At 48.2% G+C, this 13,865-nt stretch overlaps 1 protein-coding gene across 1 annotated transcript in view; it reads right to left on the reverse strand.

Annotated features, from left to right (window-relative positions):
• Window positions 1-13,865, reverse strand: part of COMMD7 (COMM domain containing 7) — a 92,883-nt gene that overhangs the window by 20,324 nt on the left and 58,694 nt on the right. The window lies entirely within an intron of this gene.

Here is a 13,865-nt window from a genome sequence, read left to right on the forward strand (position 1 = left end):
TTGGGGCAGTCCAGGACCAGAGGGAAGCAGGTGTGGGGCTGCAGCAGCACTGTCCAGTGGGAATAAAATGCAAGCCACGCACAGAATTGACAATTTTCTACTAGTCATGACAAAAAAAGATAGAAGTGAAATTAATTTTAATAATGTATTTTATTTAACCCAATATATAAAAAATGTTATCATTTCAACATATAATCAATATAAAATTGTTAATGAGATATTTCACACCCTCTTTTGGACTACAGCTTCAAGAGCCAGTGTGTATTTTATTTTATTTTATTTTTAAGATTGTATTTATTTATTTGAGAGAGAGAGAGAGAGAGAGAACACAAGCAGAAGGAGGGGCAGAGGGAGAGGAGAAGAAGGATCCCCTCTGAGGGCAGAGCCCAATGTGGGCCTGGAGGCAGGGCTGGATCACAGGACCTTGAGATCATGACCTGAGCTGAAGTCAGGCAATAAACAGACTGAGCCACCCAGGCACCCCGCCTGTGTATATTTTATATGGACAAGCACATCTCAATTTGGACTGGCCACATTTCAAGTGCTCAGCAGCCCCATATGGCTAGTGGCCACTGGCTGGGACAGCACAGCTGGGCTACAGGGTGCTGAGTGAAGGGGAGGTGTGAGATGAAATCAGAGAGGTGGGCAGGGGTCACACTGGGTTTTATTCACAGAGCTCTGAGAAGCCACAGGAGGGCTTTAAGCAGGTGTGTAATGTGATCCATTGCTGTCTTTAGAAGCTGACTCTAGCCATGTGGAATGCTGCAGAGCAGATGAGATTGGCTCAGAGAAATGCCCAGGTCAGGGCCAAAGGTGGCCTGTACTTTGGTGAGGGCAGCCACAGGGGAGCTTCAGGGAACACAGAAGAGGCCATGGAGAGGCAGCGAGACAGGAGATAGGCCTTACCACCTGCTTTTTTTTCCTCCCTCTCTGCCAAAATTCTTCCCAAGTAATCCTGTCTCAACAGTTGCTTCCTTTCCAAGAAGAGATATGCATGGTTGCTACTTAACAAAGCCTAAAGGAACTCAACCAGAAACATTTTGCCCAGGGCCCGGAATTGAAATGGCTGCCACTTTCTGTATTTCATTCATAGAATCGTTCAAGAAAAGATAAACCTTCTAGATGCTCAGTATCATATGGCAATTAGGTGTCTGGGCTTGAACTGCTTGGGTTTGAATCCCTGCTACCCTCTAACTACCTGTGTGACCTCTGCTAGATACTTGACCCCTCTGGGCTTCTGTTTCCTCATCACACACTGGCTATGTGAATAATCTCTATCTCTGGGGGCAACCGGGAGGAGTTAATGGGTTTATACCCTATAAAAGTGCTTAGAAAAATAAAAATAAAAATAAAAAATAAATAAATAAAAGTGCTTAGAACGGTGCCTGACACATAGGAGGCGCTCATAACATGTTATCCTATTATTGTTGTCGTTGTTGTCATTGTTGTTAATGGATGAGACAATAAGGCACAGGGACAGGAAGGGACCTGCTCAATGTCACGCAGCTAACCTAAGGCAGAGCAGGAAGCAGAATCTAAATTTTCTAATCTCTGGCTCTTAGAGCTGCCTCACAATTGAAATTGCTCGTTATTCCTTCATTCGGACACTTACCAGGTTCTCTTCATGTGCCAGACGCGGTGCTGGCAGCTTGAGGGAGACACTAAGATGGTACAAGCCTGGGCAGCCCAGGTGACTCAGCAGTTTAGCGCCGCCTTCAGCCCAAGGCGTGACCTGGAGACCTGGGATCGAGTCCCATGTCAGGCTCCCTGCATGGAGCCTGCTTCTCCCTCTGCCTGTGTCTCTGCCTCTCTCTCAGTCTCTGTGTCTCTCATGAATAAATAAATAAAATTAAAGAAAAAAAAGAGAGAATTTCTTGGGATGCCTGGGTGGCTCAGCGGTTGAGTGTCTGCCTTTGGCTCAGGGCGTGATCCTGGATTCCCGGGATCGAGTCTCACATCCGGCTTCTTGCATGGAGCCTGCTTCTCCTCCCTCTGCCTCTCTTTCTGTGTCTCTCATGAATAAATAAATAAATAAAATCGTAAAAAAAAAAAAAAAATGGTACAAGCCTCATTTCTCCAAAATCAAGGCTTTCGCATTCGGAAAGAAAAAGCTCTTTTTCAATCACTCTGGCCCACGGGAGAAATTTTATTTAATACAGGCAGAGCCACATGCATTTACAGTATAGTCGAAACAGTGCTGGGGTAGCCCCGGTGGCGCAGTGGTTTAGCGCCGCCTGCAGCCCAGGGCGTGATCCTGGAGACCCAGGATGGAGTCCCATGTCAGGCTCTCTGCATGGAGCCTGCTTCTCCCTCTGCCTGTGTCTCTGCCTCTCTCTCTGTCTCTATGAGTAAATAAATAAAATCTTAAAAAAAATAAAAATAAAAATCTGTTTTTAAATAAAAAGAAAAGAGGGATCCCTGGGTGGCGCAGCGGTTTGGCGCCTGCCTTTGGCCCAGGGCACGATCCCGGAGACCCGGGATCGAATCCCACATCGGGTTCCCAGTGCATGGAGCCTGCTTCTCCCTCTGCCTGTGTCTCTGCCTCTCTCTCTGTGACTATCATAAATAAATAAATAAATAAATAAATAAATAAATAAATAAATAAATAAAAAAGAAAAGAAAAGAAAAAGGAAACAGTGCTGGCCTGAGAACTAGGAGAGCCTGGGCCGAGCCCACTTGGGCCTGCCTTGCTCCATGACGTGGGCCTCTCTGATCTAAGCATTCCTGGCTGCACGGAAGTGAACAAATGTTAACTGAGCACCTACCCTGTGAAGTCCCCACTCTAAAGTGTGGAAAAGGAACCAATTGCCGGGGCAGGCCAGGATGTGGCGTCCAAGGACATGAACCCTATAACCCAGATTTTCTGGAGCTTTCTTGACTGACCCATTCATCTCATAAGAGCTATGTGCATACTGGACTACACATCCTAACTTTTACACTATAACTGGACATTACAACAAAGTTATGAGGGTCTGGTTCACAGGATTTCACAGACCAGTAACATTTCTAAAGAAACAATGGGGAACATTTGTTATTCTGCCAAGGAAGGCCCTTAAAACCAAATAAATGGTGTTGGGAAAACCAGGTATCCACATGCAAAAGAATGAAACTGGGCCCTTATGTAACCACACACAAAAATCAACTCAACATGGGACGCCTGAGTGGTTCAGTTGGTTGAGCGTCTGACTCTTGATTAATTTTTTTTAAGATTTTATTTATTTATTCATGAGAGACACAAAGAGAGAGAGAGAGAGAGAGGCAGAGACACAGGCAGAGGAAGAAGCAGTCTCCATGCAGGGAGCCAGATGTGGGACTCGATCCTGGGACTCCAGGATCATACCCTGGGCCGAACGCAGGTGCTCAACTGCTGAACCACTCAGGCATCCCATGACTCTTGATTTTTGGCTCAAGTCATGATCTCAGGGTTGTGAGATGAAGCCCTGCATTGGGCTCCACAGTGAGTATGGAGCCTGCCTAAGATTCTATCTCCCTCTGACCCTCCCTCTGCTGTTCTATCTCAAAAAAAAAAAAAAAAAAAAAAATCAACTCAACATGGATTGAAGACTTAAATGTAGCACTTGATACTATAAAATCCTAGAAGAACACATAAAAGAAAAGCCTCAGGGGCACCTGGGTGGCTCAGTTAAGTGTCTACCTTCAGCTCAGGTCATGATCTCAGGGTCCTGGGATCAAGCCCTGCGTCGGGCTCTCTGCTCACCTGGGGGGAGTCTGCTTCACCATCTCTCTCTCAAATAAATAAAATCTTTAAAAAAGAAAGAAAGATGGGACACCTGGGTGGCTCAGGGGTTGAGTGTCTGCCTTCAGCCCAGGGTGTGATCCCAGAGTCCTGGTATAAAGTCCCACATTGGGCTACCTGTGTGGAACCTGCAACCTGTGTCTCTATCTCTCTCTCTCTGTGTCTCTCATGAATAAATAACTTAAAAATTTTAAAAAGAAAGAAGAAAGACAGAAAGAAAGAAAGAAAGAAAGAAAGAAAGAAAGAAAGAAAGAAGAAAGAAAGAAAAAGAAAGAGCTTCCTAACACTGGTGTTGGTAATGATTTCTTGGATATGACACCAAAAGTACAGACAACAAAAGCAAAAATAGACAAGTGGGATTACATCAAACTAAAAAGCTCCTACCAGGCAAAAGAAACAATCAGCTGGGGGGTATCTGGCTGGCTCAGTCAGTAGAGCATGTGACCCTTGATCTTGGGGTCATAAGTTCAAACCCCACCTTGGATGTAAGGCTTACTTTAGAAAAAAAATTAAAGGGCAGCCTGGGTGGTGCAGCGGTTTAGCGCCGCCTTCAGCCCAGGGCCTGATCCTGGAGACCTGGGGTCGAGTCCCACGTCGGGCTCCCTGCATGGAGCCTGCTTCTCCCTCTGCCTGTGTCCCTGCCTCTCTCTCTCTTGGTGTGTGTCTCTCATGAATGAATAAAATCTTTTAAAAAAATTTAAGAAAAAGAATCAACAAAATAAAAAGACAACCTACAGAATGAGAGAAAATATTTGCAGATCATATATCTGGTGTTTGGTTGATATCCAAAATATATAAGGAACTCCTATCAACTCAATAGCAAAACAAACAAAAAACCTGATTAAAGAATGGGCAAAGGGGGCAGCCCCAGTGGCGCAGTGGTTTAGCGCCGCCTGCAGCCCAGGGCCTGATCCTGGAGACCCTGGATCGAGTCCCATGTCAGGCTCCCTGCGTGGAGCCTGCTTCTCCCTCTGTCTGTGTCTCTGCCTCACTCTCTCTCTCCATGTCTCTATGAATAAATAAATAAAGTCTTTAAAAAAAAAAAAAAAAAAGGAATGGGCAAAGGGAGGGATGCCTGAGTGGCTCAGTAGGTTAAGCACCAGACTCTTGATTTCAGCCCAGGTCATGATCTCAGGGTTATGAGATTGAGCCCCATGTGGGGCTCCAAGCTTAGTGCAGAGTCTGCTTGTCCCTCTCCCTCTTCCCCTCCCCCTACTTGCTCTCTCTCTCAAATAAATAAAATCTTTTTAAAAAATGGACAAAGGACCTGAATAGACATTTCTCCAAAGAAGACGTATGAGTGGTACATGAAAAGATGTTCAACATCTCTAATCATCAGGAAAATAGATATCAAACCCCAATGAGATATCACCTCACACATGTTAGATGGCTATTATCAAAAAGACAAGAGACAAGTGTTGGAGGATGTAGAGAAAAAAGAAACCTTGTGCACTGCTGGTGGGAATGTAAAATGGTGCAGCTGCTAGGGAAAACAGTATGGGAGTTCTTCAAAAAAATTATAAATAGGGGCGCCTGGGTGGCTCAGTCTCTTAAATGTCTGACTCTTGATTTTAGCTCAGGTCATGAACTCAGAGTAGTGAGATGGAGCCCCGTATCGGGCTCCACACTGATGCTTTCTCTCCTTCTCCCTCTGCCTCTCCCCCCCACCCTATTTTCTTCTCTTAAAAAAATACAAATAGGGGATCCCTGGGTGGCTCAGTGGTTTAGCGTCTGCCTTTGGCCCTGGGGCGTGATCCTGGAGTCCCGGGATTGAGTCCTGGGATCAAGTCCCAGGATGGAGTCCCACATCGGGCTCCCTGCGCAGAACCTGCTTCTCCCTCTCCCTGTGTCACTGCGTCTCTCTCTCTTTGTGTCTCTCATGAATAAATAAAATCTTTAAAAAAAAAACAAAAAAACAAAACTAGAACTACCATATGATCCAACCATCCCACTTTTGGTATTTATCCAAAAGAATTGTAATAAGGAAGGATCTCAAAGAGGTATATTCCCTCTCATGTTCATTGCAGCATTATTCACAATAGCCAAGAGGTGGAAACAAAAAAAAAAAAAAAGAGGTGGAAACAACGTACCTGCCCACTGACACATGAATGGATAATGAAAATGTGGTCTATCCATACAATGGAATATAATTTGGCCATAAAAAAAGAAGGAAATCGGGACGGCTGAGTGGCTCAGTGGTTGAGTGTCTGCCTTTGGCTCAGGGCATGATCCTGGAGTTCCTGGATCTGACTCTCTTTCTGGTCTCTGACTCTCTTTCTGTGTCTCTCATAAATAAATAAATAAAATCTTTATTTATTAAGATTTTATTTATTTATTTTTAAATTTTATTTACTTATTCATGAGAGACACAGAGAGAGGGAGAAGCAGAGACACAGGCAAAGGGAGAAGCAGGCTCCACACAGGGAGCCCGACGTGGGACTCAAACCCGGTCCCAGGATCAGGCCCTGGGCTGAAGACAGAGCTAAACCACTGAGCCACCGGGGCTGCCCAGATAAAATCTTAAAAAAAAAAAAAAGAAAGAAAGAAAGAAAGAAAGAAAGAAAGAAAGAAAGAAAAAGAAATCTCATCACATGCTACAACATGGATGAATCTTAAGGATATTATGCTAAGTGAAATAAGCCAGTCACAGGACAAATACTACATGATCCCACTTATAGGAGGTATCTAAAGTGGTCAGACTCAAATTCACAGAAACGGAAAGTAGAGTAGTGGTTCTCAGGGACTCAGGGGAAGAGGAATGGGTACAGAGTTTCAGTTACAGGAGATGAGTATGTACTAGGGATCTGCTGTACAACATTGGACATTTAGTTAGCAGTACTGTACCATACACTTAAAAATTTGTTAAGAGGGCAGATCTCATCTCATGTTGTATGCTTTTTGCCACAAAAAACCCACCGCAGGGGGATCCCTGGGTGGCGCAGCGGTTTGGCGCCTGCCTTTGGCCCAGGGCGTGATCCTGGAGACCTGGGATCGAATCCCACGTCAGTCTCCCGGTGCATGGAGCCTGCTTCTCCCTCTGCCTATGTCTCTGCCTCTCTCTCTCTTTGTGTGACTATCATAAATAAATAAAAATTAAAAAAAAAAAACCCACCGCAAAAAAAAACGAAAAACAAACAAACAAACAAAAAAGCAAAGTACCTCTTGGAAAAGACATTAAAATACAAAAGAAGGGATCCCTGGGTGGCGCAGCGGTTTGGCGCCTGCCTTTGGCCCAGGGCGTGATCCTGGAGACCCGAGATCGAATCCCACGTCAGGCTCCCGGTGCATGGAGCCTGCTTCTCCCTCTGCCTGTGTCTCTGCCTCTCTCTCTCTCTCTCTCTCTGTGACTATCATAAATAAATAAAAATTTTTAAAAAAAAGGACAAAGTTTAAAAAAATTAAAATAAAAATTAAAATAAAAAATAAAATACAAAAGAATAAGGTCATCGTCGGAGACGTCTGGGTGGTTCAGGGGTTAAGTGTCTGCCTTGGGCTCAGGGCGTGATCCCGGAGTCCCTGGATCAAGTCCCACATTGGGCTCCCTGCATGGAGCCTGCTTCTCCCTCTGCCTATGTCTCTGTCTCTCTCTCTCTCATGAATAAAACCTTAAAAAAAAAAGATCATCTCAGAATAAAGAATAGTCCTTCAAATTAAATAGCTTTTAAATAAGCATAATATGTGTGTGTGTCTCGATCTATTGCTCTCTTTCTCTTCATATTGTCCCATCAACAATTTCTCAGCACACCAGGCCTTCTATTTGGAAATCCCAGGGAGGAAGCCATGGACTCTGACCACTACCCCTCCCTCCCCTTCTTCCCCCAAGCCCACGGCCCTCTGCACACACTGTTGCAGAAAACTGCTTCTCTTGCTCACTCAGGCCTGGCTCTGCTGTCTGTTCACTCGGCTGTGAGCTCCAGCGGGCAGGGCAGGGGGTGTCCCACTCTCTGTACCCCTCATCTACCCAGAACCGGCAGCGGGGATGAGCCTGCAAACACTGCTGGTGGGAGGTGGACTTTCACGGAGAGATTGGGGAGGCGAAGCCGGCATCGGCGGGAGACCACGAAAGGACCCGAGGAGGGGAAGAGCAACCAGCAGGGACCGAAAGGGAGTGTCCATAAAAGAAGCCGGCTGCCCCACACCCCTCCGTAGTGAGGAGTCCCGCCTCACAACCTGGGGGGAAGGTGGGGAAGGGAGGTGGGGAGAGTGGGAAGGTGCCCTCCTGACCGGACCCACGGCCAGGACAGAGGGCACTAAGGGGCTGACGTGGGCCCTCAGGACCACAAATTGGGAGGTGGGAGGCCCTGGGCGCCTCCCGGGCCAGTGGGCTGCTCCTCCAGCTCCCCTCCACGCCGCCCGAGATGCCTCAGCCCCACCAGCCAACCACATGGAGAGCAAAGGGCGGAAGTGGCTAGGAAGACCTAGCTAGCTGCCGGAGATGGGCCCAACGGCCATGTGCCCCCACACCGGGGGAGCCCGGCCACAACAGGTCCCGTGGGCCCGGGCGGGGGGGGGGCTCCAGGGGACATGCGAGGGCCAGGGAGACTCAGACAGCAACTTCAAAAACACACGGTGATCTTTCTGCTCACCCTTTCCCTCAGCCACCCACCCCTGCTGAAAACCCCTCAGGGTCACCTTGTGCTCAGAGGCTGTGCTGGGCCGACTGCAGGCCCCTTCCTCACTCTGCACTCATCTGTGCCTCTTGCTCTGGCCCTGTGGCTCTGTTTGCAATTATATGCTTCTCTGTGAGATTCTTCAAATTTGCATGGATGCATCTGCTTTTGCTCCCTGTGGGACCCCAACAGGAAGCAGAGAGCCAGGTCATCTTAGCCACTTAGATCTGTTTGTTGGTGGCATGAATGAAGGGGAGGGCAAGGAGGGAGCAGGGGCAGCAAAGGGTTTGGAGATCAGACAGGTCTGGGAAGCAGAGCCAGCTGAGACCCACTAGCCATGTGACCTTGGGCAGGTCACTGCCTGGCAAGCCTTTGCCAGGGGCCATTCCCCCAGCCTTTGCCTGCTCAGCTGCCCGTGGGTCTAACACGCCTGCCTCTTGAGCATAAGCAGGAGCCATGCTGTCCAAAGAAGACTGGTTCCTTTATTTTTTTAATCTACCTTTTCGGGATCCCTGGGTGGCACAGTGGTTTAGCGCCTGCCTTTGGCCCAGGGCGCCATCCTGGAGACCCGGGATCGAATCCCATATCGGGCTCCTGGTGCATGGAGCCTGCTTCTGCCTCTCTCTCTCTGTGACTATCATAAAAAAAATTAAAAAAAAAAAAAACACCTTTTCGTTTTATGGTCAGGAAACTTCAGGGAAGTGATCTACCCAGTCTCATCTTATTTATGTTTAAATGAAACCAAAAAGGGAGTGCAAACTGATGCAAACATTTTTGGAAAAAGGCTTAGGTGTAACTTGCCTACGTGTAAAATGCTCGTTTCCACCAATCCCGCCCTTGTTTTTCTAGGAATTTATCCCCTAGAAAATATGTTTTTTTGTTTGTTTTTTGTTTGTTTGTTTTGCTTTGTTTTTAAAGATTTTATTTATTCATGAGAGACCCAGAGAGAGAGGGAGAGAGAGAGGCAGAGAGAGAAGCAGGCTCCATGGAAGGAGCCCGACATGGGACTCAATCCCGGGACTCCAGAATCGCGCCCTGGGCCGAAGGCAGGCGCTAAACTGCTGAGCCACCCAGGGATCCCCTATAAAATATGTTGTATTTGGATTTATTTGTTTGGGACTCAGGAAGAAAATACAGTGCATTGTTATAATAAGGGAGAAAAGGCAAGCCAGAAAACATTAAGTGCTTTTAGAACCAACCACCAGGAGGCACCTCTGGGTCAGGGGGATCTGGTCAGGTTAGCCCACAGCGCCCAGACTTAAATGACAAAAACAAATGACAATACCCAGACCTTCTCAAAAAACAGGCCAGTCTTGCTTCATCTCATCCTCAGAGCTTTTGTTATTGACAGTACCTACATGTCCTCTCCATCCTTCCTCACAATGTCCCTTACCCTAAACAAACAGAAAGCAATTCTAACTCTTCTATTCTTCTATTGTACTGCTGGGATTATTTCTGTCCAGGCCTCCATCTCTCAAAACTCCTTGGTCAGGGGGTGCCCAGCTGGCTCAGTCAGTAAAGCACGTGACTCTTGATCTCAGGGTTGTGAGTTCAAGCCTCACATTGGGCCTAGAGCTTACTTAAAAACAAAATAAAACAAAAAACTCCTCGGTCAGAATTCACTTCATAAGAATTTGGAACTTGACTTGCACAAGGTCTTTCATGGATTTGGAGACAAACAGATGCTATAAATCTGATTTCTATGAACAGGTGGGGAAACCACGGCCCTGCACAATGGCCGAGAGGAGAGGATGTGGGGCCCCATAGTAATCTAGACTATGGACTTAGACTCTGGGTGCATCCTCAACCCTTGAACCTCTCCTGCTGCCTCCCCTGCTCCCTGTATTTTCGCCGTTTCCATGTCTGGTAATGCAATCTTGTCTTCTAGTCCTGTGGGAACTTGCCTTTTATCCTTCTCCCTGGGGTGAAAGTGTCTGTGCATTTGCTGTCTGCCTCAGGTGGGGGCGCCCTCTCAATGGGCTACAGTTCCCATCACCTTGCCCCTAACTGCACACATCACTGTGTCTCTACCTTAAGGAGTCCAGGCAAAGATTCCTTGCCTCCCTCAGAAACATCGAGATAAAATCACCAGCCAACAGGTTCCTTCCTACCCCTGTACCCTCTGCTGCAAACCCTCCCCACTGCACAGCCCCAGTTCCCTGGGCTCAGAGATGAGCTAGCAGACAATGGGGCCTGCTGCTTGCCTTGGGAATCTGTCTTATCCCCACCAGTGACAGGAGCAGGGGTGCCCCCTCTCAGGACCCAATCTCCCACAAGATACTCCTTCTGAGTTTCTGGGGAGCCCCTGGGTTTTCCTCCCACCCCTCTCTCTCCCCTACTGCAAAGACTCCTCTTGTGCTTCCGACAGCACCTTCCCTTCCAGTTTGGGCCAGACTGCTCCACGGGAGAACATTCACTACATTCACTTTTCTGCTGCACTGGGCATCAAGCTCTGTCCCAAGAGGCACAGGGATTCTCCGGCTCTTGGGGTGTCTCTCTCTGGGCCCTGGCCCCCAGTCCTGAGGACCCTATGCCCCTCTTAGCTCAGGCATGCCTTATTCTTCCCTCCCCCCATACAGCAGTGTTACATGATGCTAAACTTTTTTTTTTTTTTTTTTTTTTTTACTTTTAAGTAAACTTTTAAGGAGGAAAAAAAAATAATAATCTTTCTTGTTCCTGGCCTCTAGGCTGTTTGTAATGACAGTTCATGAGGAACTGGGCTCGGAGCTGAAAACACTCCATTTTGGAAGGAGTGAGACTTGAAGGGGAGGGAGTTCAGAGAGGAAAGAGGCTGCGACAGCCTCTATTCTGGTCTCCTGCCTCCCTCTCTCCTCACCCCTCATGGAGGCGTGACAGGAAGGCCTTTTGACAAAAAAAAAAAAAAAAAATCCTTCCAGCCTTTTCACCCTCAGGAGCAGTACTTGGTGTAGTGAGCAAGGCCCACCTGCTCGTTCACTCGTTCATTCATTCATTCATTCATTCATCAACTATGTATTCAGCACCAAGTCCTGGGCTGAGGAAAGAGAGACAGTAAAAGGTGCAAACACATCAATGTATTGTTGTATCTGATGTCAAAGGTCACAAAGAGCCATGGAGAATAGGAGATGTGGAGGCCTCCTGGAGGAGAGGACACTTGAGCTGACACCTGCCTAAGAAGGAGGTTAACTAGCCTGAGGGGCCACAGGACACCAGGGCAGCAGAGAGGGTGACGGAGAGGCTGGCAGGACAGGAGGCAAGAGGAGAAGCAGGTGCCTGGGGAAGAAAACCCCAGCCATGAACATGTATCCAGCAACCACATATCAAGCACCTCCTCGGTTTGGGGCCTTCTAGGATGCTGGGGGGCTGTGACGGGGAGTGGCTCTGGGCATCCCCACAGGCCCGTTTATCAGCTCTCACAGAGGGACAGAAACCCCCAATTCAGGATGTGGCAGGTGTGACTGTAAGAGGAAGTGCATGATCTGCAGCCTGGCTCCTTCCCAAGGCAGTCTGGGTGATATTCTGCTTCTCCTGGTGCCAGGGCTTTCTGAAATGAGCACATCAGCCCCACACTCCCAAGGGGGAACTCAGGAAAGTGAGGGGATGCATAGAGTAGTACCCCAAGGCTCAGAAGCAGGGGGAAAGAGCCCTGCCTCCCCTCCTCCCCCTGCAGACTGTCAAAGCATCCATCCAACAGTAATGGGTGTCAGCAGTGGGGAGCATAGCCCGAGGATTACAGGAGTTCACTGTCAAGTTGGGAGACAGATGCAGAAGGAAGCAAGTACAGGGCAGTTGCTCCAGTGGAAGTCTCAACAGGGTGGTGTTGAGGGGACAAAGACGATAGTCACATCCATCCGGGGACAGTGTCCAGTGTAATGGGAGGGCTGGGCTGGGCAGGTGTCCCGCCAACAAGAACAGCCACCCTCAGCAGCGATGGCTGTCACTGACTGGCTCACTGTGGGTGCCAAGAACACACACCCGGCTTATTTACTTTCCCAACAGCCCCAAAGTAGGAACTGCTCCCATTTTATTTATTTATTTTTTTATTTCATTTTTTAAAAGTAAGCTCTATGAGGGCACTTGGGTGACTCAGTCAGTTAAGCATCTGCTTTTGGCTCAGGTCACGATCCTAGCACCTGAGATCCCAGGACCTGGGATCAAGCCCCATGTTGGGCTCCCTGCTCAGAGGAGAACGTGCTTCTCCCTCTCCCTCTGCTGCTCCCCTGCTTGTGTGTGTGTTCTCTCTGTGTGTCAAATAAATAAATGAAATCTTAAAAAAAAAATTTTTTTTAAAGTAAGCTCTATGTCCAAGGCGGGGCTTGAACTCATGACCCTGAGATCGAGTCATATGCTCCACTGACTGAGCCAGCCAGTGGAGTCATTTCCATTTTAGACATGGACACACATTGAGGCACACAGAGGAGAGAGCAACTTGCCCATGGGGCCCCAGGCAGTAAGGACAGGCCTGGAAGGAGGAAGCCGGCATGCTGGTTCCAGAGATGTTTCCCCAAGGTACAGCCCCACTGACAGGGGCTTCCGGGAAGCAGATACGTTTAAACTTGCCAACTTGTTCATCTTGTTTCCAGCATCACTAGCCACCCTGGCCACTTCCAAGGCCTCTCAGCTAGTAGGGTGGGGCCTCTTTCCAGGGGTGTACCACCAAGACCAGGATGAAGGGGCAGGCCTGGGAGAAGACCTTGACCCAGATGCTCCTCAGCAACTAGATTTTCGAGGCCCTCAAGAGGCTCCCCCCCCCCCAACTGCCTGCAGCCGGCTGCAAATTGCTTCCAAATGTTGATAATTACAGCAGGCCCAATCTAATCAACACCTGAGAGGGAGGAACCAGGGGCTCCTCCTTCCAGAGTGTCCCAGAGCATTTGGCATCCTTATCTCCCCTGAGCTTTAGGTCGGAGGCAGGATGTGGGTCATGGACCCCATTCTCTGGTACAGGCTCAGTGACTTAACCAAGGTCATACAGACCTTTCAGGCAAAGGGGGTCTTAGACCTCAGCTTCCGCTTGCCAGCAATGTCTTTCCTTTCCTGAGCTGAACAAGCCTTGGAGAAAGAGTGGAAAACCCACAGGAAAGGACTCTGGTAGCCAGTCAGGACTCTTAGGCAAGCCAGTGTCCAGCCCTCTGCAAAGCTCTGGGCCTTGGAGGAGTGATTTCAAAAGGAAAATGTTTGGCACCAACAGAGATCTCAATAGCATCTAGTTTAAACCATTTCTGAGGGATGCCTGGGTGGCTCAGCGGTTTGGGGCCTGCCTTTGGCCCAGGGCATGATCCTGGAGTCCCGCATCAGGCTCCTTGCATGGAGCCTGCTTACCCCTCTGCCTGTCTCTGCCTCTCTCTCCCTGTGTCTCTCATGAATAAATAAAATCTTAAAAAATAAAAGAGAAAATAAACTGTTTCTGGTACAGGTGAGGTAATGGAGGAGCAGAAAGAGGGCACACTTTGCCCAAGACCACATAGCAAGTTAGATACAGATGGCGGACTGCCCCACCCCATCCTCTGTGGCACCCG

Source organism: Canis aureus, chromosome 26, assembly GCF_053574225.1.
Source record: "Canis aureus isolate CA01 chromosome 26, VMU_Caureus_v.1.0, whole genome shotgun sequence".
Lineage (NCBI taxonomy): Eukaryota > Metazoa > Chordata > Mammalia > Carnivora > Canidae > Canis > Canis aureus.